Source organism: Meriones unguiculatus, chromosome 2 (genome assembly GCF_030254825.1).
Source record: "Meriones unguiculatus strain TT.TT164.6M chromosome 2, Bangor_MerUng_6.1, whole genome shotgun sequence".
Classification (NCBI taxonomy): domain Eukaryota; kingdom Metazoa; phylum Chordata; class Mammalia; order Rodentia; family Muridae; genus Meriones; species Meriones unguiculatus.
In genome coordinates, this window is record NC_083350.1 from 13,385,755 (window position 1) to 13,408,920 (window position 23,166).

Here is a 23,166-nt window from a genome sequence, read left to right on the forward strand (position 1 = left end):
GCTGGCTTTACCTAGAGACACATAGAGTCAGTCTGTGAGACCTAAAATAGCATGGCCTGAAACTTCAGGGTGCTCCCGAGCCTGTGGCTCCTGCCCCAGCTAACCTGAGCTTCACACCAGGCTCCTGTCGTTGAGGCTGACACACCAAGTTTTGTTTTGGTTTGCTTTTTAATATTTTCTTCTAAATGCTCATTTAAGAGAAGAAGCAGGAGCCAGGGTAATGGGGCTAGCAAGGACCACTCAGCCTCGGAAAGGCTGTTGCATGATTCCTCATGGCTCCTAGGTCAGAGCTCCAGCTGGAAATGGGGCCTCAGGGGTGTCCATTCACCTGAGGGCACACGGCGCTTTCTTGTTGGTCTTCTCCCAGTCCAGGGCATTGTAAGTGGACAGATGGAGTTTTGGACAGGAAATCTATTCCTCCTGCAGACACAGAGGACTCTCTCAGAGAGAAAAGATTGAAATGATGGTGCCTGCCAGAGCACACCAGGCCTGCCAAGGCCGTCCTCGCTTAGCTGTTGCTCAGAACAGAACTTGGCTTTGACCGAGCCCTAAGCAGAAAGCCAAAGTAAACAATAGCAGGACCCCCTGCCCCACCCAGGCCCTTGCCAGAGTACCTGGTGACTCGGATCTCCCCAGGGAGCTGTCTTTGCAGGAAATGGCCTCAGAGCACAAAGGAAGAGCTATGTGCGGATGAGTCTCAGGAAGGCCTGGTCTCCAGGAAGGAAAAACAGAGACTGGATTAAAATCACAACACTTGGCAACGGGCAGTCGCCATGGCACCAGGCACCTGGTGAGTGACAAGCAGGAAGCGTGCAGGGGAGGGGTGTGTGCTTGGCTGGGTCCAGTCCTTGTTTCTCCCGGCATGTCGGGTGGGACACCTTCTCCAGCCTGGTGGCGGAAACAAAGACAGAACTGGACTCAGGGGTCCTGTCTTCTCCGATACGACAAGATCTTGTGTCTGACTTGCCCAAGCTGATGTACTCCAGCACAGCCTCAGGACAGAATTTTTTTCAATACTATTGCCCAAGGCTTAGCTTTCTAAAGCTTTGTTATAGATGTATGCTGTGTGTGCGTCATCTCCGCTTCCCTCCAGTTCCTCCAGTGTTTCTTCTTCTTCTCAAATGTGTGGGCTCTCTGTCCTTAGTATTGTTACAGGTATAAACAAATAAAGTACGACAAATAAATAAAGGTGTAAGTGCAATCTGCTGAGTCCACTTAGTATCGCTTAACCGCATATTGCTTTACGGCTGACCACTAGGATAATGAATCAGGGGGCTCATCTCTGGAGATGACTGATTCTCCCTCCCCTTGGCAGTCATTAATTGCCTGTGGTGCTTCGCTTAGGGGTGGGGCCACAAGGTTAGTACCATTTCCCTAAACTTTTTTTTTTGGTTCTTTGTGAATTTCACACCATGCACCCCAATCCCACTCATCTTCGCATCTCCTCTAACCCGCCATCTACCCTTCCAACCTCCCCCAAATGGGAAACTATTTTTTTAAATCTCATGGAAACAGTAGTGTGCCATAGTGTGCCCCACAGTATCCTTTGTCCACACATCTTTGCTTGCGAATGTCCATTGCTGTGAGTCATTGCTCTGGCTCAAGGCTTCTGCTACATTATCAGTACTGGAACCTCCCTGGGACTCCTCTCAGACATCCTGCTGTTGCCCTGTGTTGTGGAGATCCTGCAGCTTTGGATCTGCAGGGTGAGCCCCTTCATGCACTCCTGGCAGTTCATAGATGTGATAGATGTCGGGGTGGGCCAACTCCAAGCCCTGGATCTGGGCCTGGGAGGTACCTGAGCTGCCAGCTCTCCCCACCAGGGTGAGCTCGCCAGCTCTGCCCCAGCTAGCTCTTCAAGTGCGGTCAGGGGGCTCCTGCTTTTATGCCCTCAGGGCTGGCCCACCCTTGCCGATACCATCTGGACTAGCTCTACTGTGCTGTCCAGGAGAGGTACAGGGCCCGCTCTCACAAGACTAGCTAGGCACAGTGGCGCATGCTTGCAATCCAAGCACTCAGGGAGGCAGAGGCAGGCCGATCTCTGTGAGTTTGAGGCCAGCCTGGTCTACAAAGTCCGGGACAGACAAGACTACACAGAGAAACCCTGTCTTGAAAGAAAAAAAAAAAGCCAAAAAATAAACAAACAAACAAAAAGTCTAGCATCTTTTAAAACTTATACTTTAGACTTCTTACCATAAGAATAGGGGCCATCTTTGTAGAAAGCCACAGATACCATAATGGCCCAATGAACAATGCAGGCATTCAGTTGGATGCCCTGAAAACCTACCCTGTGTTCTCAAAACTCTTATCTGAGGCCACATGGCTCAGGTCGTCTGGAGAGAATGATGCTACTACATCATCAGGGTCCAGAAAAGCTGCTCACAGCTGGAGAGGGGAGAGTTCAGGACAGGATTTCTGTCCTTTCTCCAATGGCCCCATACACCGGGAACTGAGCACCAGCCCTACCAGGCACTGTGGTGGAGGAATACTACACAACAGAACAAAGTCTCTGCCTCCACACCCACGGTGATGGTGCTGTGTGAGGAAGCTTCTAGAGACTGAGGAGAATGAGGGAAGGAAGGAGGTATGGAGAGACAGCAGACCAAGCAGGCAGGTCTGATAGCTTTCCTGGGAGAGAGGAGCCCTATACAGGTGACCAAAAGAAAGAAGATGAAATGAGGCTCAGGTGGGCCCTGAGGTCTCATCCTCGTCAGGACAGAGCTGGAGGGAGGAGCATACAGAGCTCCAAGAAGCAGCCCCTCACTCTACTCCCTCTACCCACCCCACTGGCAAATTCTTGCTTAGCCAAAACCCCATCTCCTACCCACTTAGGACCCACCCTGAACTCTTTTCTAACCAGCCTTGAGGGTCCTCTGCCCCCCTCGCCCTTCAGCCGTGGCCATGTCAAGGCCTGAATGTGCTTTAAACCCAATCCTGTTCCCTACCTCTCCTTGGCCCTGCACCCAGGCCAGCCCCACTGCTGGGGGACGGTGTTGTCTTTGCTCTGGTCCAGTGAGGCTAATGGAGAAGGGGACACAGGGCTGGCCCTCTTGTTTTGGCCACCCACTCCCGCCACTGTGACCCTCTCCTTCCCACCCACACAGAAAAGTAGGACCAGATTCACCCCAGCCTAGGACTTCCCCTCAGGACCCAACAGTAGGCACCAGGGTGAAGAAGAACACAGGAATCCCAAAAGCCAGGAGCTTCCACAGGAGCACCTCAGCCCTGTTTGGGGGACCTGAGCTACACTGCACACACAGCCAAGAACAGTGTCCCTTCCAGCTCCAAAGTCACTTTTTGGTGGGAAAATATATAATGCATGGTGTATGGCTTGGTATCTCACTGATCTGCCTCCCCGGGAAGGCAGATCCCATCACCCCAAATTTTCACATTATCATCGGGGTCTTCACACCCACATGTTCAGAGAAGAAGAGAGGCTGGGTTGTCAGTCCCCTGCCTCAAGAGCTGACTGTCAGAGATGCGGAGAGGAGCTGGGGCGCACAGGCCCACCCCAATGCGCAATGTCAGATTGATTAACTTCATCATGGTCCTGAGCTCCCTAATGTTTTTCTCTGAAATGTTTCGCCTCTAAACGATCGTGACCCAAGGCAATTTACAGTTACTTCCATTTTTTTTAATGAAGTCTGATTTAATAGTCGGAATGGTTAATGGCCTCGTCTGTCACACATAATAAAACAGAACCTAATTGTGTTTTAAAAAGGCCCTTTTGGTATGAGCAGAAGCAACTTGATTGAATTGTGAGAGGGCTTTGGTGTGCGCTAAGATGGATTCCCAAGGGTGCCGGGCAAGCTCTTGCTGAGTTGCCATTCCATTCTCCCCTCACCCGCCATCATCCTTTCCTCAGCAGGAATGTCCAAACTCCCCAAACCAGTTCAAACCCAAGCTGTCTGCTGGCCTCCTCAGGATGCCCCGGTGCTGCCAGGAATTTACACAGCCTCTCATAATTACAGGCCTTCAGACCATCCCACAGGCAGCAAATGGCCTGTACCCATTTCATACCTGGGAAAACCAAGGCTGTGCTGGCTTGTGCCCAAGTCTCTAGGGTAGTGGTGAGTCAGGGCCTGGGAAGCTGGCCCTCCTGCCCAGCTAGGATCCTGAATAGCCCTCTTTCCCTTGTGGCTGGAGGAGGCCTACAACCAGGCAGGTGTTGCCATGTGTCCTGACCTCTGAGAATCACTGTAGTGAGCCACAGACTCTAAAAACCATGCGGAGAGTACAGCTACCAGAAGCCATTCTCTCAAAAACTCAGAGCTCATTTAAAGGGGCCTGAGAGTTGTTCTGAGATCCTTGAGCAAATTGGTTTCTATAAAATATATAGATGGTGCTCTCCTATGGGAGAGTCACAGAGGCAGGATGGGGCTGCCTCCCTGCCCTGCTACTGCCCCTGATGTCCAAGGACCTCCTGTGTGAACCTAGCCTGGCACATTGACCAGGCACAGCGGTCTGTGAAGACCAGCGGCTCAAGGGAGGTCTGGCTGCCATGGCTCTCCCTGGAATGAGGGACAGTGAACAGCACACTGGGCTCAGGATCCTAGGACAGGACTGCTCCTGGGTTGCTCTCTTCACCAACCTGTCCCGTGTCCGCTGGTGAGTACCTGATGGTGAGGACCAGCCCTGTCTGTAAACACACCTTGGTCCTTTCTGCATCAGTGGACTTGGGAGGGGTCACTTACACACACCTTAGAAGACCATGGGAACATGAAACAGCATCTTGGAAGATAAGATTACCCTTTCCACCCAATAGCTGTGGAGTTACCTAAAACATACCTCCAATTTCAGGGAAATCCTGACTGAGGGTGAACAAGGGCCTGGGCATTCATGGACCCAGCCTGAGGATCTACTGAATACAATAGCTGAAGGACAAAGGAACATGTAAGTCTTTGGCCAGAGGGACTGGTGGCTCAGGGAAGCATCCAGGCATGACAGCAAACTCCCTCTGCACATGGCTGAGCAGAGGCAGTCTACACCTGAGCAAGGCCCCCTCCATTCTCTAACGAGGTGATGAGGGCTGTGCAGAAGGGGAGCCTTGTGATCCCAGGCAGCTACAAGATATGGACACAGAGCAAGAATGGAGCTGTAGTCAGACAAAATGGGGCTGTAGTCAGGGTGGGCCTGAAGTCCATCAGGGTTGGGATGTAGTCAGACACAGTAGGGTGGTAGTCAGTCAGAGTGGGGCTATGGCCAGTCAGAGTGGGGCTATAGTCAGACAAAGTGGGGCCTGGACAATGCAGCTTCCATGATGTGACTTGGACCCTGCTTCTGTCTGGATGGATGTGGAAGGTGAGCAACCTCACAGGACCATCTTCACCCAAGAATATGGGTGCAGTGCAAAGAGCAGAAATCCCACAGCATGCAAGAAGATTGTTTTTCTCCCCTCCCCGCCCTCTCTCTTCAAGATACTTTGGCTGGCTAGAACAAAGGCTTTGCAAGAAAGATTAAAATGAAGGCCAGGCAGTACTCAGTACCCAGGTGGTAGCTCATTTGGGTAAGAATGTGAGGATCTGAGTCTCAATCTGTAAGATGCCAAGTACAAGAACTGTCAGGAGAATGAGTTCCTATTGCTCCAGCACTTGGGAGACAGAGGATCACTGGTGCTTGCTAGTAACTAGCCCAGCCCTAGGCTCACTGAGCGAGTCTGGGAGGCCCTCAGAGAAATAAAGCAGAGGATAGAGCAGGTCACTCCGGAGCATCCTCTGGTCTCTGCACATGCACACACACAGAGGAGGTGGAGACTCTGTCCTAGTTAGGCACAGTGGTGTATGCCTGTAGTCTCAGCTACTCAGGAAGCTGAGGCAAGAGGACTATCTGAGTCTAGGAGTTCAAGACCAGCCAGAGACATCACCTCAAGGCTCCAACACCAAAACAGAACAAAACAAAAACTTAAAAAAGAAAGCCATAAGCTTTGTCTTTTGATGCCAAAAGTTCTGACTGGACACAAGAACATGTCTCCTTGGGGACCTGAGCAGGGAAATGCTTTGTTCCGGCTTGTCTCTGGCACCATCTTCAAAACATAATGTCTCTGGGGGCAAACCTGACATTTCATTTGCTTTCTGTTTCCTTACTTAGCCTCTGATAAACATGCCCTCGGTTTCAGTGTCCTGTTTCCCGTGCCCCTTGGAACCCCCTTGTTGTTTATAACAAGAGCCCCACCACCCCCATACTGTGTACAGACGAAGAAAGATGGCTGAAGAGACCTCCAGACAGGTGGTCTGCATTGCAATTACTGTCGAGGCCAACAGCTCCAGAGCTCAGGTCTGTCATTGATTCCCAAGGATCCTTCATTGAATTCATTGAATCCCAAGGATTCTCAGATCCTTGATTCCCAAGGATCGCTTGTCCCTTCCACCGTGTCCAGAGCACTGGGCTTCGGCTCTTGCCCTGACGATCTTCACTCCAGCACCCAGGCTGACAGAGCAGCCTCCCCTGAGACATGGAAGTCTTGAGCAAAGGCTCAGGGAACACGGCATACTCATGTCCCCTCGCAGGCTCCGGCCTTGCATATTTCTGTGCAAGTTCAGCGCTCAGGGGTGGTGTCATCAGGCAGGTCGAATGGTTTCTCCTCAGAAGGACTGTGCAATGTCTTCGTCCAAGAGTTGGACTCTGGAGGCACCAGCAACCTTCCCCACTTGTCTGGTCTGCTCAGTTCCCTCACGCTTCCATCACTGTTGTGCGTCTTCTCAATGTGTGACACCCCTCCCTTTCGCTCTAGCCAGTTAGAGATTCTTCCTACCCAACCACAATAGGGATGTGTTCACATCCTCAGCAGCAGTTCTCCAGGGAAGGTGCGCGTGCGCGCGCACACACGCGCACACACACACACACACACACACACACACACACACACACACACGCTGTCCTCCTGCTCCCACTGTGCGTTTGTGCTCCATGCTTCCACGCTTGCCCTTATCCCCCACGTCAGCCCCTACTGAGCACGGCAGGCACATCCCACTGCTTTCCATTCTCTGCTGAGTCCTTCTCTGAGAACCAAATGTGTGCTTCCTCCAGAAACCTCACTCATCTGCCTCATTTCTCTCTACAGAGCTCCTTGGAAGCTGTTTCACTGTGCCAAATTCCTCCACTCTCCTTCTGTCTAGATCTATGTCACTCTGGATTTCTGTCCACTGTCCACGGAAACTAGTCCACAATTCTAATCTAACAGTCCTTCGGTTCTTTTCATTTTTACTCACCAGTACTATTTGAGGCTTTCTTTCCTCCATGAAATGGCATCTTAGTATTACTCTCTGTCCTCCAACATCCCAGCACTTGGAAGGCAGAGGCAGGTGGATATCTGTGAGTTCAAGGCCAAGCTGGTCTACAAATCAAATTCCAGAACATCCAGGGCTACACAAAGAAACCCCATCTTGGAAAACACACACACACACACACACACACAGAACAAAACAAAACAACAACAAAAACACCTCAGCTCTGGATTGTGGCCTTCATACTACACCCCATCTGCCATTTTTCTAGTCTTCTGGCTGACTGGATTATTGGCACCTCAATATTTCCAGTGAAAACACAAACATGTTCCCAACTGATCAGCTAGTCTGTTTGCCTCATCTTCAGAGTACATCCTAAGTCTGACTCCTCTTCACTGTCACTACCATTTCATCTTGACCATTTTGGCAAGAGCCCCTCAGCTGAGCTCTCTGCTTCAGAGTGATTCTCTGTGATGAATCAATGTACTTCTTACAGTTCCCCAAGGGCTTGAGATATGGAATGAAATCCGCTGTGTTTACCAAGGCTGACAAGATCTGGTCCATCTCTGCTGTTACTCTTTTTCTCTCAGCTTGCTTCCAGTTACATGCCAGCCATCCCAAAAGTCCTCAGACTCCCTCCTCAGCTGTAGCCTGTACTCTTCCCTCAATCTGGAGTGCTCTCCTGCAGGGCCGCATGGTTTGCTATGATGGGCCTCTGCTCACACGCCCCTCTGTCAGAGAAGTCTTTGCTGACCACTTCTTGGCCTTCTGGCTAAGGTGGAGTACAGCCAAGCCTTTCCTGAGTATTCTCTAGAGAACGGTCTCCTCCCAGTGTCAGCTTACTTGCCCACCCAGCTGATCTATTTGTGCATCGTTTATCACTATGTATATGTCTTCTTCTCCTCCTTCCTCTTCTTCCTTCTTCTCCAAAATAGAACGTAAATTCCAGCACATTGCAACTGTGTGCCACAAAACTCAGGAGCCACCGGGGCAATGGCTCCAGGAAGAGAAACAAGGTCACCGTGGAATACACAGCCCCTTTCCCCTTAGCCCTGTCTCATTCTATTGCAGGAATCAGCTCCGTGTTGGCTTCTCCTCTGGAAGAAGATAGGAAGATAGCCTGGTGACAGCAGCAGCTGTTACCATGAGCCACATCCATTGCTCTTTTGTGCTCTGTTGCATTTCCCTTACATTCTCTTGTGATCAGGTTTTCTCCTCCATTACTGCGCCAGCTAAGGTCCCGTGTGCTCACTGATGACCTCCACCTCCCTTCTTCATCTCACTTGGCCTGTCAGTCATTATCAGGGGCATTTGACCGGCTGACTTACCTGTTCTTCCTCCAACCTGCCGACAGCTCCATCCCCTGGGCTGGTTCCTCCTCACCCTCCCAAGCTTGCCGCAGGGACACCCTTGAGCAGCATGCCCTTTCTCTCTTTATCTAGAACCTTGGCAACCTCAACCATGCCAGGACTTTATACATATGTATCCAGTGTGGCTTATCCCTTACTAACACATTCTTCTCAGCCTGAAAAACTACCTTAGCCAGCTAGAGTTGTGTGACTCTTACACAACACACTCTCTAGTTTTCTGGGCATTTGAACTTTTGTTGACGAAACACATTTTTTCAGGATGTGGAATTCTAGGTTGACATAATTCAGTTAGGTTGTTGTTGTCTTTTAGCACTTGAGAATTCATTGTCTAGAACTTACTTTTGTGATTAGAACCTAGCCATCATGGTCCTGGCATGGCTCTGGTAAGTTAGCTCTGGTAACTTACTTAGCAGTGTAACTGAACGTGCTTAACTATGGCTTATTTGTGCTTGCCTTGATTGGATTTTCTGAGATTCCTAGACCCACAGGATGCTATTTTTGAGGGAACTTGGAAAATTTGAAGAAAGTATTAATTTACTTTTTTCTGCTGATTTGTTCCCCTCTCTTTCTGATATTGCAATTATATGTGGGCTATATCTAATGATCCAGAACAATAAAGTTGTTTTCTTTTTTCAATTACAAATTTTGAATTTATTTTATTATGTTATGGTGTAAATGCTTCATCTGTCTGTGTGTTTATGCACCACCCACTTACCTGGTATTCTCAGATGCCAGAGAGGGCATTGGATCCCCTGGGACTGCGTTTATAGACGGCTGTGAGCTGCTATGTGGACGATGGGATTTGCACCTAAATCCTCTGCAGGCTTTTTATTTGTCTGTATTCTTTGTTTAAATGACTTCAAGTTTGCTGATACTTTCTTTGGTTAACATCTGCCTTGGTTATGGCTACTATTGCTGTGATGAAACACCTTGACCAAAGCTGCTGGGGGAGGGGGCATTATTATCCATATCATGGCTCAGCATGGAAGGAAGTCAGGACAGGAACTCAAACAGGACAGGAGCTGGAGGCAGGAGCTGATGCAGGGACCATGGAAGGGTGTGGCTTACTAGCTTGCTACTCATGGCTTGCTCAGCCTGCTTTTTAGCTGAGGGTTGGCCCCACCCACAATAGGATGGGTCCTCCCCCATCAATCACTAATTAAGAAAATGTCCTACAGGCTTGCTTGTAGTCCAATCTTATGGAGGCTTTTTCTCAATTGAAGCTCCCTCCTCTCTGATTACTATTTTATGTCAAGTTGACATAAAACTAGCAAATACAATGTCTTTTGTTTCTTTGTGAATTTCACCTCATGCCGTTCATCTCTATAAACACTGTCTACCCTTACAACCTCCCCCCAACAAACAAAAACAAAACAAAGCACTAAACAATAATAATAAAATAAAAACAAAACAAAAAATAAACTATCTAACTGTGGAAGCTGTGATGTGTCACAATGTACCACACAACGTACCCTTTCGCCCAAACAGCTTTACCTGCAAAACGTTAGGCCTCTGACTTCTGCTACACTCTCAATACCGGATCTTGACTGGGACTCCTCTCGGATATCCTGTTGTTTCCCTGTGTCATGGAGATCCTGCTGCTTTTATCTGTAGGACCAACCCCTTCACACACTCCAGCAGTTCACAGATGGGGTAGCTGATTGGGGCGGGCCAACTCAAAGCCCTGAATCTGAGCCTGAGTGGTAGCTGAGTTAGTCAGGCTGCCAGCTTTCCTGTGCTCACACCGCCAAGGCAAGCTCTCCAACACTGCCCAGGAGAAGTGCAGGACTGCTCTCCACTGGTGCCCAGGTGAGGGGTAGAGCCACCTCTCCAGTCTGCTGAAGACTGTGAGGGTCAGGGGGGGGGATCTCTCTCGACCCATACCACCTCACAGCTAATGAGGAGCAGGAACAGCTCTTCCAAGCTCACACCTTCTGGCAGGCTCACCAACAATCCTGCTCACCAGGGCCAGCTCTACTGTGCTGCCCTGCCTAGCTGTAGGGCCTGCTCTCCTGAGTGATACCTCAGGCAAGGGGCAGGGCTAGCTTGGTGCAGCCCTCAGATATTACCATGGCCCCAGACAGCAGCCCAGACCAAGCACATCCTCATGGCCTTTGGTGGTAACATAGACCATGGACATCAACACAGACCACTGCTGCTGCAGTGCCTTGGCTGGCAGCAGCCTGAGCCGGGATCTCACCACGGCCTCACTCTCAGCTATAAATCAACTGGTGACTTTCTGGTTTATTTTATAATATTTTTGGTTTCTATAGAGGGAGGAAGAAGCTGGGTATGGTGGTGTAATTCCAACACTTGTGAAGAAGAGGCAAGGGACTGGGAGTTCAAGGTCATTCTTGGCTACATAGTGAACTAAAGGTCAGTATGTTGGATAGCTGGGTTTTGTCCTTCAACTTGACACAAGCTAGAGAAAAAGGAACCCAAATTGAGAAAATGTTCCCATCAGATCAGCCTGCAGGCAAGCCTATAGACCATTTTCTTGACTGATGATTGATGTGGAAGGGCTTAGCACACCGTGGGTGGTGCCATCCTGGACACGAGGTCCCTAGTTGTATAAGAAAGCAGGCTGATTAAGCCATGAGGATCAAGTAAGTAAGCGTTATTCTTCTAAGGCCCCTATACTTGTTCCTGTCTCCAGGTTCCTGCCCTGCTTGGGTTCCTGCCTTGGCTTTCCTCAGTGATGAACTGTGATTGGGACATGTAAGCCAAAAAAAGAAGAGGCTTTTCTCCCTAAATTGCTATGGTGATGGTGTTTTACCACAGCAACAGAAGCTTAACTAAGACAGTGGGCATGGGTGACATAAGTCCCTGTTTTAAAAGGCCAAAACACACACCACTTTTATAATAGTTTCTAAAAAGTATTGTTCTCTTGCTTGTAATTAATCATAGTCTTCCACAATTTTAGATTTGTTTTGATGTTCTACCATGATTACAGTGGGGTTGTGTTTTGAAGGAAAGTGACTGAAGTGATGTCTCTTTCATATTTCACAGCAGAAGGCCATACTGGTTACTGTCCATTGGATTGCCATATCCTTTTATGATCAAAGAATACTTTTTCACTTATAATTGACAAATTATTTGTGCAATTATCTAGATCCCCAACGTGTCTCACCCACTGGTTTTGGTGTTCACTGATGGTTCCAGCCTGAATCAGTTATTGTCATGGTGGTTAGGCAACAGCAAATTCCACGTTTAGTAGCAGGTGTCATTTGTGAGGATGAGATCTCTTTTCTCCTGTTGGAGAGCATTCTAGGGCTTGATATTAATATCAGTTTCTCTGAGATCCGAAGTTATGGATTTTAGATAGAGATTAATAGACTATGGGAGATACTAAGCTCAAATCCGAGGATGGAGGACCCAGTAAACCCGAAAACTTGCTGATAGGACAAAGTTGACACATTCAAGAGCAAACAATAAAGTCAGGGAAACTGGCTTTACATACACAGCACTGTATCCAAGGGGGACCGTGAGGGGTAAGGTCAGAGAACAGCATGTCTAGGTCATGGGGAGCTTGTGGGCCAGGTTGAGGGCCTTTGGCTTCATCTTAGAGGAACAGGAAAAGAATAAAGGTTGTGAGCTGAGCTGATTTGCTTTTTTTGAAAGATTATATTTATCTTACTAATTTTCCATCCCTAGGAGGAGAAAACTTGGCTGAACTAGTTTTTGAATGCCTTGGGTTAAAGAGGGCATATACCCTTAATCATAGCTGGTGTTGTTATACAATGGCATAGCTTTATGGAACGCAATTCTGTAGTAACTCAAAATTGCAAACAATATGGTCCAGCAATTCTACCATGGAGAATTTGTCTTATTTGCATATGCAAAATGACATAAGTATAATGTTACTCAATGAAACATAATTTATAATAGTAAAATACTAGCAACAATATGTGTTTGACAGCAGGGGACTAATTGAATATGTTATAATGAATCCACACAGTGGAATATTATGCAGTTGGCAAAAGAAATGAGTGCATCCTTCACTTGCTAACATGGAATAATTTCTCAGAAAGAATAAACGACCCAGACTACAGAACAATTAGAGCATTTAAGGAGGGATGAAAAGCACAGCTGCCTCTGTGGTCATGAGCGAGATCTTGGTAGGGTATAACATAAACTGGTAATGGTGATTGTTTTGAGGAGGCATAAACAGACTTTAATGGCTACTCTCTTACAGACTTTTCCCATTCTGTTCTCTATAAGTTTATTTCCTAATAAAAAGTTGGCTGAACATTAGAAGAGCTTCTGTCATGTAGGTGGAAAGCAATAAAAGGGAGCGATCATTTGAGGTCCATGTGACACAGCTGATGGAGGCAGAGGGGTAAGTGTCCTGTCCACCATGGACATCTGGTCCTCAAAGAAGCCATCTCAATAAAATAGCCTTGCAGTCCCTCAGACAAAGGCTTTCTCAAGTCCACAGGTAAGTAGTGATGAGGCAGCGAGAAGGAAGCCTTCAGCCTCAGCGTGCCAACCTGGTGCTTGACCCCGTTCTTGTTATTATCATTAAACCCAGTCCACCTGTCCCCACTTCCCAGACCTCCTTCTGTGCTCCAGGGTCTGCAGCCTGGCATCCTCTCCCTCCAGCCATCCTTCTTGCCTGACCCAGCTTTACCTTAGAAACAAGTTAACCCACCACCTCTTTTCTGATACCTCACCCGACTCAGTTCTCTCAAGAACTACCACCAGTGTCTTTCTCATCCCAAATGACCAACCAGGGTGACCCTTCAGATCCCTAGCCCCTCTCTCACATACCCGTGAACATGTTCTCTCATTCACCAGGCTCAAAATGTACGTATCCCACATCTCCACTTCTAACCCAAAGTGGTAACTCTAACCAGTAACAATAATTCGACTTCCCACATGTGAAATACTGTTCACTTCCTCTTTGCTCTGGGTAGGTGTGTAAAGGGAGCGGGAAATCTTAAGTCACCCTTTCCACACCCAGTACTCTTGGCCACATTCTTCCACTGTCCCTGCAGATGCTCAAATCTGGGTCCACATCCTCTGCACCCCATTCTGTCATACTTTTTTTTTCTCGTGCCTCCTCTCACATTCAAGTTAGAAACTCAGGGAGTCCTACTCTTCCCCATGCCTGTCTGCAGGGGGCCAGAGACTCTGGGAGGCACAGATAGGACAATCGACTATGGGAATGGCTGTTTCCGAGCAGGCAGACCGGGATGTTTCTGGGGTAGGCAGCCACTTAGTTTCAGTTCTGAATTCACGTCTCCACTCTGCCTGGGGCTTTGCAGGCCTTCGGGCTCAAAGGCAGATTTATACTTTGGGAGACTTTCTGTGTAGATTTGGACATGTTCCTACACTGACAACACTTTGACCCTGGTGGTACCATCACAATCAAAGTATAACAGAATGGACAGGCTCATTGTGAGAAAGGTAGAAACCATAGACCTCGAGGTGAAAATCACTCCCCATGTGCTCAAGGAAGCATGGGCTCTCAGTCCTTCCCTTGCCTAGTGTTTCACAGAGGGGCCCACAAAGCCACATGGGAGAAATACATAATAAATGCCTTATTGATAACTAAATGTATATGTCCAATGTCATTTCACAATATGTTTATTGCCTTATTCTTCATCAAAATGCAGTTCACTCTTCTGGGCAAAATCTCATACCACATACTACTCTAACACAACACTTCCCTTCCACCTGCAATTCTGAGGTGCTTTCCTTGGATAGCATACATCTTTGATTTATGCTAAATAAGCTTTTCCTATAATACGTCTCAGAAGGCAGCTTATTCTCAAGAGGAATGAGTCCACAAAACAACATGATTATCTACACTTACATTTTTTTGGTTATTTTTAATTTTTTTAGACGTAATTTCTCTAAGTAGTCCTGGAAGAACTGGAACATGCCTTGTCGACTAGGCTGGCCTCTAAGTCCCAGAGATCCTCTCTCCTCTGCCCCCAAGGGCACTGCGCCCAGCTCATTACCCACATTTAAAACTTTATTCCACTCACTCACCAGCTTGTAAGTCCCTCTGGAATCATGATGTGTTGCTCCTGGTGTTTCCCTTATCACCTTGATCCCAGGAAGAAGCCAAAATTACTTCAGTCTCCTGGAGACATTAAGCAGTCCTAAAAGGCTCGAAGCCATACCGCCATTGCCTCTTGCTCCTTTGCATACAATCATGGCCATCCTCCATCATCTTTCACATGACTTCTTAGGTCAGAGAAGCCACCTAATTTATTAAGGTCATGGGAACTTAGTTTGGATGACTCCATTTTGATTTGTTTTTTCCTTTGGGGGGGGTGTTGGGAGGGTGCTGGACTCCAACTCTGTCCAAAGCAGTGGATTTTATCTGCCAGCTTTTAACATATCTGGAACATGAACACCATTCAAGACCACCTACACATTTCTGTGCTCAAAATATTTCTAGGCTTCTCTGTACAAATGATATAAGGGTTTATTTATAAGCCACAAAGAAAGGCACTTTATTTCCACTTTTATTGCCAACACCAAATGACACCGTATATGGCAACCACCTGAAGAAGTTGTGGCTGTTCCAGCATTCTGGTTTCTTGTTCTGGAAAGAAATGCAAAAAAAAAAAAAAAAAAAAAAAAAAATTCAAACCGTATGTGTGTGAGAATAAACTTGCCCAGCTAAGCCATTCCTGTTCTAGAACCTTCTGAGCTTTCCCTTTGCTCCAACCCTCACTTTTTGCCCCATTCCCATCATCCGGCTCACCACGCCCAGAGCCTGTACCTCCTTGTAAGCAGGACTCTCAGCCACGCCTCCCATCCTTCCTGCCCACTCTGGCCATTCTGACTGCTCTCCTGTGACCTCTGTGCTGCATGTGCCTCACTCTCTTAGAATTTGTCCTGGTGGCACCGATGGGAGCAACCAAGGTTCTCCCAAAAGGGAGTTATTTCTCCCACAGGGGCCTGAGACTTACCTATCCTGAAAAAGACTGACCAACTAACACAGTTGATTTAGAACTAAAATTAAAATATCCTCATGCACAAGCATGGCCCCTGATTGAACCCTCATACTTTCTATTAGATTTGAAAATTTTTGTGTGCATATGTGTGGGCGCGGGGTATTGTGTGTGTCATGGTGCACGTGTGGGGGTCCGAAGACAACTTGCAGGAGCAGGTTCCCTTACTATGTGTCTTGTGAATTGAACTCAGGTGGTTAGGCTTTGCAACCTGAGCCATCATGCCAACCTACTCACCACGCCCTTCCAGGACCCTCACTCACACTCTTGCACCATTTTTTCAACTTGGCAGAATTCCCTTATGCCACACGTTGCAGGTCCTGGTTTATCATGCCAAAACAAAGTCTACACCATTTTGTTTTTCTAAAGATGGTGATTACTAACTTCCGTCTTTCTGTTGTAGTCACACTTCTATATCCCAAGTAGTAGAGGGACATGGCGTGCCATTAGGACAGTGGTACAGGCTGGGACGGAGTTCAGTGGGAGAATGATTGCTTAGCATGCACAGGCCTTCATTTTGATCCCTAGCACTATAAAAACAACAAAGCACACACATACAAAGGAAAAGGACCAAGCTGCAGTGGCTGCAGTTTTAAATAACCCATGCGGCCTCTAGCTGCCACTTCTATATGTGCACTGAAGACAAGAATGCAAACCTAGAATGTTTATGTTGGGTCAGTACTTTGACAACCTTTAACATCTCATTTCCTTTTATTTACTCCCCATCTTTTCAGTAAAGGTAAGCCACAAGGCTTAGAGTCATGGGGAAGGAGAGAGTGAATACTGGAGTGGTCATCACAGCCAATACTCAGCGGTGATGGCCAGAGCATTTTTCTTAATATTCTGTTTTCTTTGGGGACATGATTGGTGGCAGTGAAATACTAGGGATAAAATCCAGGACCTTACTCATGTCATGCTAATGTTCCACCAATGAGCCATTAACAAATTTCTTCTGATAATTTTTTACATGTATATGATGTATTGTTTTCATGACTACCCTCTTTTCTTCCCATTCAAGATAGGCCCCTCCCAACAAGCCTCTTTCACACAGCAGTATCTTTATTTATGACTCACTGATTTTAACCAGGATTATCTGTGAAGACAGCTTTGGAACTGGCCATTGGAACCTGATAGGTTCACTGTTGGACCATGCAATAGAATACAATGGCAGTCTCTTCTCTTTGAACACAGTAGCCAATAGTCAACAGGAGTCACCTTTGGAAGAGTAAAGGCATTCCTCACTGATGGTCGCACGGGACTAGAGATCAGCCAGCTTTCCTTGAGTATGTTAAACCACTGAAGAAATGGGGAAGAAAGTGAAATGCTGAGATGGAAGGGAAATCTTTACTACTCTCGTTATGAGATTTTTTTAATGTAATCATTTTTTGAGTTAAATTTTATATTTGCCTAAATATATCTAGATATATATCTAAATATATTTATCTAAATATATACATTATATATATTTATACTTATCTAATATATATTTAATATATCTAATATTTATATAAATATATTTATATATCCAAATATATCTAGATAATATATCATCTGTGCTTTGATTACTATTCTATCGCTGTGAAGAGCCACTATGACTAAGGAAACCCATTAAACAAAAAGCACTTAATTGGGGGTTTGGTTCCAGTTTTAGAGGGTTAGTCCATGATCATCATGGTGGGAAACACATAGTCATGACGCTGGAGCAGTAACTGACAGCTTTACATCCTGATCTGCAGGCAGCAGACAGAGACTCTAGGACTAGCAGGGGCTCATGAAGCCTCTAGGGTCCACCCCAGTGACACACTTCCTCCAAGGCTACACTCCCTAATCCCTTTCAAACAGTTCTACTAGCTGGGGTCCAAGCATTCAAACCTATGAGCCTATGGGGGACATTCTCATCCAAATCACCAGTCTGTGTATTGCATTCATGCAGAGCCTGTGGGCGTCAGAAAAGGGTATCAGATGTCCTGGGACTGGAGTTATACATGGTTATGAACTGCCATGTGGGTGCTAGGAATTGAACTTAAGTCCACTGAAGAGTAGCTGGTGCTCTTAATCACTAAGCCATCTCTTGAGACCCTAATTGTGCAGCTTTGGAAAACATCCAAAACCTAATACCCTAAAAGTACTTTTGGGATAATACAATTGCAATTTTTTTTAAATGACAGATTCTTTCCTAATTATCTGAACAACTTATCAAAACCTTAACTAGAAAGTACCCACAAACATTCTCATGCTATATTAAATCAGTCCAATATTATATATATCTGATGAACTATGCTCAGTGTATCTGAATGCTACTGCTGGCTGAGCGAAGTCTAGTTCACTGTACATTTTGATTTGGACACCTGTAATGGACAAAACATTTTACTCTAAAGACAAGTAGAAAATAAGGTATGCTAAAAATAATCACAAATAACACATTTTATTTCTCATATTTAATTTCAAGCTCCAAATTTAAGTAAAACAACACAGATCTTTTGTAGTTCTTAACCCAAGCTAAAAAAATTACATTTCTATATATCTATGAGGCTTGCTGTTTGGCTATTTTTTTTCCCCTCTTGTGACTGGTAATTTCTTTGCTAAATGGCCTGTGAGGGAAGTGTTAGCCATTTCCTGTTACGCACACACATACCATTAAAGCTGGATAAAAACACACATGAAACAATGGTCTCTCTGGTAGTGGTATTATTGTATTTTATAAAAATAAGAGTATATAGTTTGGAATCAGAAAAACTTTAAAAAACAAAACTCTCACCTACTAGCAGCTAGTTAAAGAACATAAAATATATTGTATTTACAGAAATGTGTCAAAATAAATTATGAAGCTTGCAGGTAGAATGTGGGGCATGGGAGCCCACTTAAACATTTACCGATGTCCTCAGTCCTCTAAAAGTCACAGTGGGCAAGGTTGGGCACAGTATAGGTGATCAACTTAAGGGCTCTGACCTTGGCCCCAGAAGCTAGACTCTTGGTTATATAAAACAGGACACAGGTAACTGAACTTCAAAACACACACACACACACACACACACACACAGAAAATATTCAGCACCAGTGTCAAAAGATTGTACCAATAGCTTTCTTAAGCACTTGCAGCTTCTTCAGTGGACAGAGGTCCAGCAGGCAGCATCTTTGCATGAGGGAAATCCTATACAGGCTCTGGAAGTGGCTTCTCTCCATCAATGAGTCCTTCTGGGTCCAGCAGAGGTGAGAACTCTTCTTGTTTGAAGAGAGCAGTGTATGAACTTCCAGTGACATGGTAACAGCCAGGTACACAGGTAACTGGAAACTTTGAGACAAAAACCACATTGGTTTTAACGGTATTAATTCTGTGCTCTGAATTAAAACACCTGGAATCAAATGAACATTGTTAAGACTCTCTTGAAGTCTCTTCGGTCTCTCCATCTTCCTCTTGGCTGGCCACCATATAGCATCAAATCAAGGGCCTGGCAGAGCGATTTCCAAGGTCCCAACTTTCCACATTCCATGTGAGTTCTCCATGATTTGCTCAACTCTGAAATGTACCACTTTCCACTGTTCCTGATCTCATGCTTACTTCTGACAAGTACTGGTTAGCATGGATCATGCAGACTTGATAAAGGGTGTGGACGGGGCTCAGTTACTGCTGTCCAGCCACAATGCACTAAAGTGACAGAGGACAAAGTACATGGGGGAGTGGCTGATTGAGGCTGAGTGGGCAAGATTGCTCTAGGGTAATCACAGGCCTAGCCCATAAGCAGAACGCTGCTGTACAACTGACGTTTGCTACTGAGGTTTTGTGGTTGCAATGCGTTAGTTTTGTGGTCACAGCTAACTGCTCTGGGTTTTAACTTCTTCCAAGTTTGACATTCAGTTACTACCTCCCTGCATTTTACAGACAATGTAGACTCAGCAACTAGTTCCATCGACTCAATGCACTAAATTCCGCGCTCCAATGCTCACATTTCATCCCTTAACCATCCTCAAGACCAATACTCCACTATGGGAAATGACTGCTGAAATGACTTAATCACAGGAACAGGCACACTCAGACCCCTGAATCTGTCGAATTTATTTCCCATTACACGGGAAATGATAAACAAGGCTTACAACTGTCACAATCTTCCCCCATAGCTGCAGCTGGTGGTCAAGATTTGTTCCGTCAAAGACAGTGACGTTTTTCTTCCAGCATTCCATGCTGTGTTGATTACACAGCTTTTAGATGCCACTTCTTTTGAGAAACACTCAGAGTACTTTGAAGTTATGCAGATCCTCCTACCATGACCTGTAATCCTCACGGGCTTTTACATTCAGACCTTCCCACCCAGACGCTGTGCTAAGCCATGTACATTAGCAACTGCTATTCCTGTCGGCAAATCCACTGTTGAAATGGTCCAACGTAAACAGCAAAAGCTGTGGACACATGAAACACTTTTAACGCTAATATCCCTCACTGGACACCGGACATTTCTGTACCTAGCAAATGTCAGCAATTACATGATAATAGATTTTTCCAAGGGTTTATTACAGGGAGTCAGACTGTAAAAAAGTGGAAGCAGGGCAGAGAATGTTGATATTCTGGCAAATAAAATTGTACCATGCTATACATAAATTGTTAGACATTCTGAGCACCCAAGTTTAGTTCTCCAAAGTCTAGTTAACTTTATTCACCTACATTTGGTTTTACTTACACCTTAAATATTGGGATACAAACAGGATGGGGAGAAGGGTAGAAGAATGAATTAATTACAAATTAAAGTTTGTTAACTCGGCTATATCTCAATAAAGCTGTTAGAAACAAAAAAAAATTTAACTCTTGTCATCTTGAGAAAAGTAATGTTTTTCTGTGTCTCTTGCTTCTCTTACACAGGTAGCCTTTAGAAACAAACAAACAAACAAAAAATCAGGAGCTGGAGAGATGGTTAAGAGCACTGACTGCTCTTCTGGAAGTCCTGAGTTCAATTCCCAGCAACCACATGGTGGCTCATAACCATCTACAATGAGATCTGGTGCCCTCTTCTGTACATGCACACAGAACATTGTAGACATAATAATTAAATCTTAAAGAAAAAAAAATAAAAGGTTTTCCTTTAACAATTTCAGAGCATTGGAAGAAACCACACACAGTGCCTTTCAGGCTGCTGATTCTTTCAGATAAAAGCACTTATTTCTATAAGGTTTAATTCCTTACAAAATGTGTTCATGATTGATCAAGGGTATTCTAAAATGCCACACACAAGCACTTGATTAAAAAGTTGGAATGAGGCTGGGCGTGGTGGCACCTGCCTCCAATCCCAGCACTCAGGAGGCAGAGTAAGACAGATCTCTCCATGTTCTAAGCCATTCTGGTCTACAAATCAAGTTCCAGGACAGCCAGAGCTATTACACAAAGAAATGCTGTCTTGAAAAGCAAAACAAACAAAAAAGTTGGAATGAAGTAACTTAGGTTCTTGGGTAGAACACTTTAATAAAAAAAGGGCAAGCTAGACATTCCTATTAAAATACTTTATTCCAATGGCATAATGGGCTTATTTCAATCATTACTTTTCACTGCAGCCCAAACACTTTTATGCAAATAACCACTTAAGAGTGAGTCACCTATACAAACATGGTATTTACATGATGCAGCATGATTAAACACTGCCAGTAACAAACCAACAAGATCTTCCATGGAAACAACTTACAATTTGAAGGCTGAGGTCCAGCTAGCACGAACCTCTACAGCAGACTGCTGTTAGACAACTGTTAAAAGACAATTTGCTACCATCAAACACACAGACACCACTGGAATTTCAGGGGAGTCCTCTAACACCCTGTAAATGAATGAAAGCCAGCATTTTCACAAGCACAGAAGCTGCTGGTGTGGATGCAGCATTCCACACTCCCAAGCACTCCATCCTCATCTGGCATCCTTACGGGCCTGGCCCTGACTGCTCAGCAGCACAACCGCAGCATGTAACAACATGTAGCCCCACGGCATCTGCCGCCTGCTGTCCAGACTGTTAATAGATTGTTCTCTACGGTACCTTGTGGTTGTCAGTCTCCTGCTTGGCACCTACGCTGGCTGCTTAGTAAGTAATGTCTCCGTTTCTTGCATGTTCACACCCACACAGTGCATGCCAAGACCTCATGCTGACCCACACCAAGTCACTCCCCACACTGAATAAATCCTCGAACAACACACTTACAATGTCCTTCCTGAACCATGTGTTCAGAAGCACCTTTGCTTTCCTCTGGGTTCACATCTCTAATTTTAGAACTTTTTTTTTCTTTAATGTAACATTTTTGAGGCAGAGAAAGCCAATTAAAAAAAAAACAAAAAATCTGCCAGGTTAACAATCTCAAATTCTATTTACATGGTAATTATTATTCAACCCCCTGAGAATCACGCTTGGTCTATTACTGACTTACCGTCAAACTTCGTGAAGTTGGACTCAGTGACCTTGCCTTCTATTAACGCATTTAAGAATGCAAATACTATGGTCCTAATATGTACAAAAAAGCATGAACTTTTCAACAAAACGTTAAAAGGACTTTTTCAAGTATTCACACACCTATTCACAGAAGGGAGTTTTAGATTCCTATTAAATTTTAGGATGACTTGATTGATGAAAACAAGTCTGTCAAACGAAGCTGGAGCCCATGAAATAATGGGAAGGAGCCCCGAGCAGTGGTGGAAGGAAAAGAGGAAGATCTGTACCTAGTACAAGTCTCCTAAGTTCTTAATACTCTGCGTACGGTGTACGAATGGGCACACGTGGAGGTGAGAAGACACCTTTCCAGACTCAGGTCTCTTTTTCTAATTTTATATGGGTTTGGGGGAATCAAGTTCGGGTCTTAGAGATCTGCACAGGAAGGGCCCTTCCCCATTGAGTCCCCTTGCCAGCCACCTCCACATCCCAGTACGTACCTGAAAAGCTAATGCAGTCTTCACCCTACCTCTTGGACTGCAGTGGAAGACATCAGGCTGCTATTGACACTTCTGCTTCATGTACTAAAGGAATCTGGTTTACTCTGAGAAGGAAAAGAGGGATGTGCAAGTGTGAAGAACCCAAACGGTTCTCCATGTCCTGCCACTTCACATGCACAGCAGCATGGTCTCTCCACTGCAGAGAACCAGCACCACAACAGGCTGGTCAGCAGGAGTTTCTAAGGTTGGGAGGGACACTCCACAGTCCGGTTACTTCAAGGGCTGTTGTAGGAAGAATACTAGCAAGTATTTTCCAGACTTTTTATAGTTAGAGTCTATAGCAATTTCAATTGTAACTTGTTTAGGGTTTTCTTCCAATAAGATAAAGTGTTAAACTTAGTAATGTTAAGGCTTTTCAGTGACCTTCAACTTTTGAGGTTCTCTTTTTCTTGATCCTGAAGCTTGGTTAAAATGACCTGACAACCAGTGAGAAAACATACTCAGCCATACAAGTATGGCTCAACCAGGAAGCTTCTCAGTTGCTTCATGATGAACAAGGAACTGTAAGATTAGGTCTCTAGTACTTTTCAAGGCAGCCTTAAAAGACAAGAGCAACAAAAACACAGCTTCGGGGTGGTGTTTTTGTTAAGTGTATTTTCAGGGGAGACATGAATGTCACTATTTTTGTTTAAAACATAAATGCTGCCTAT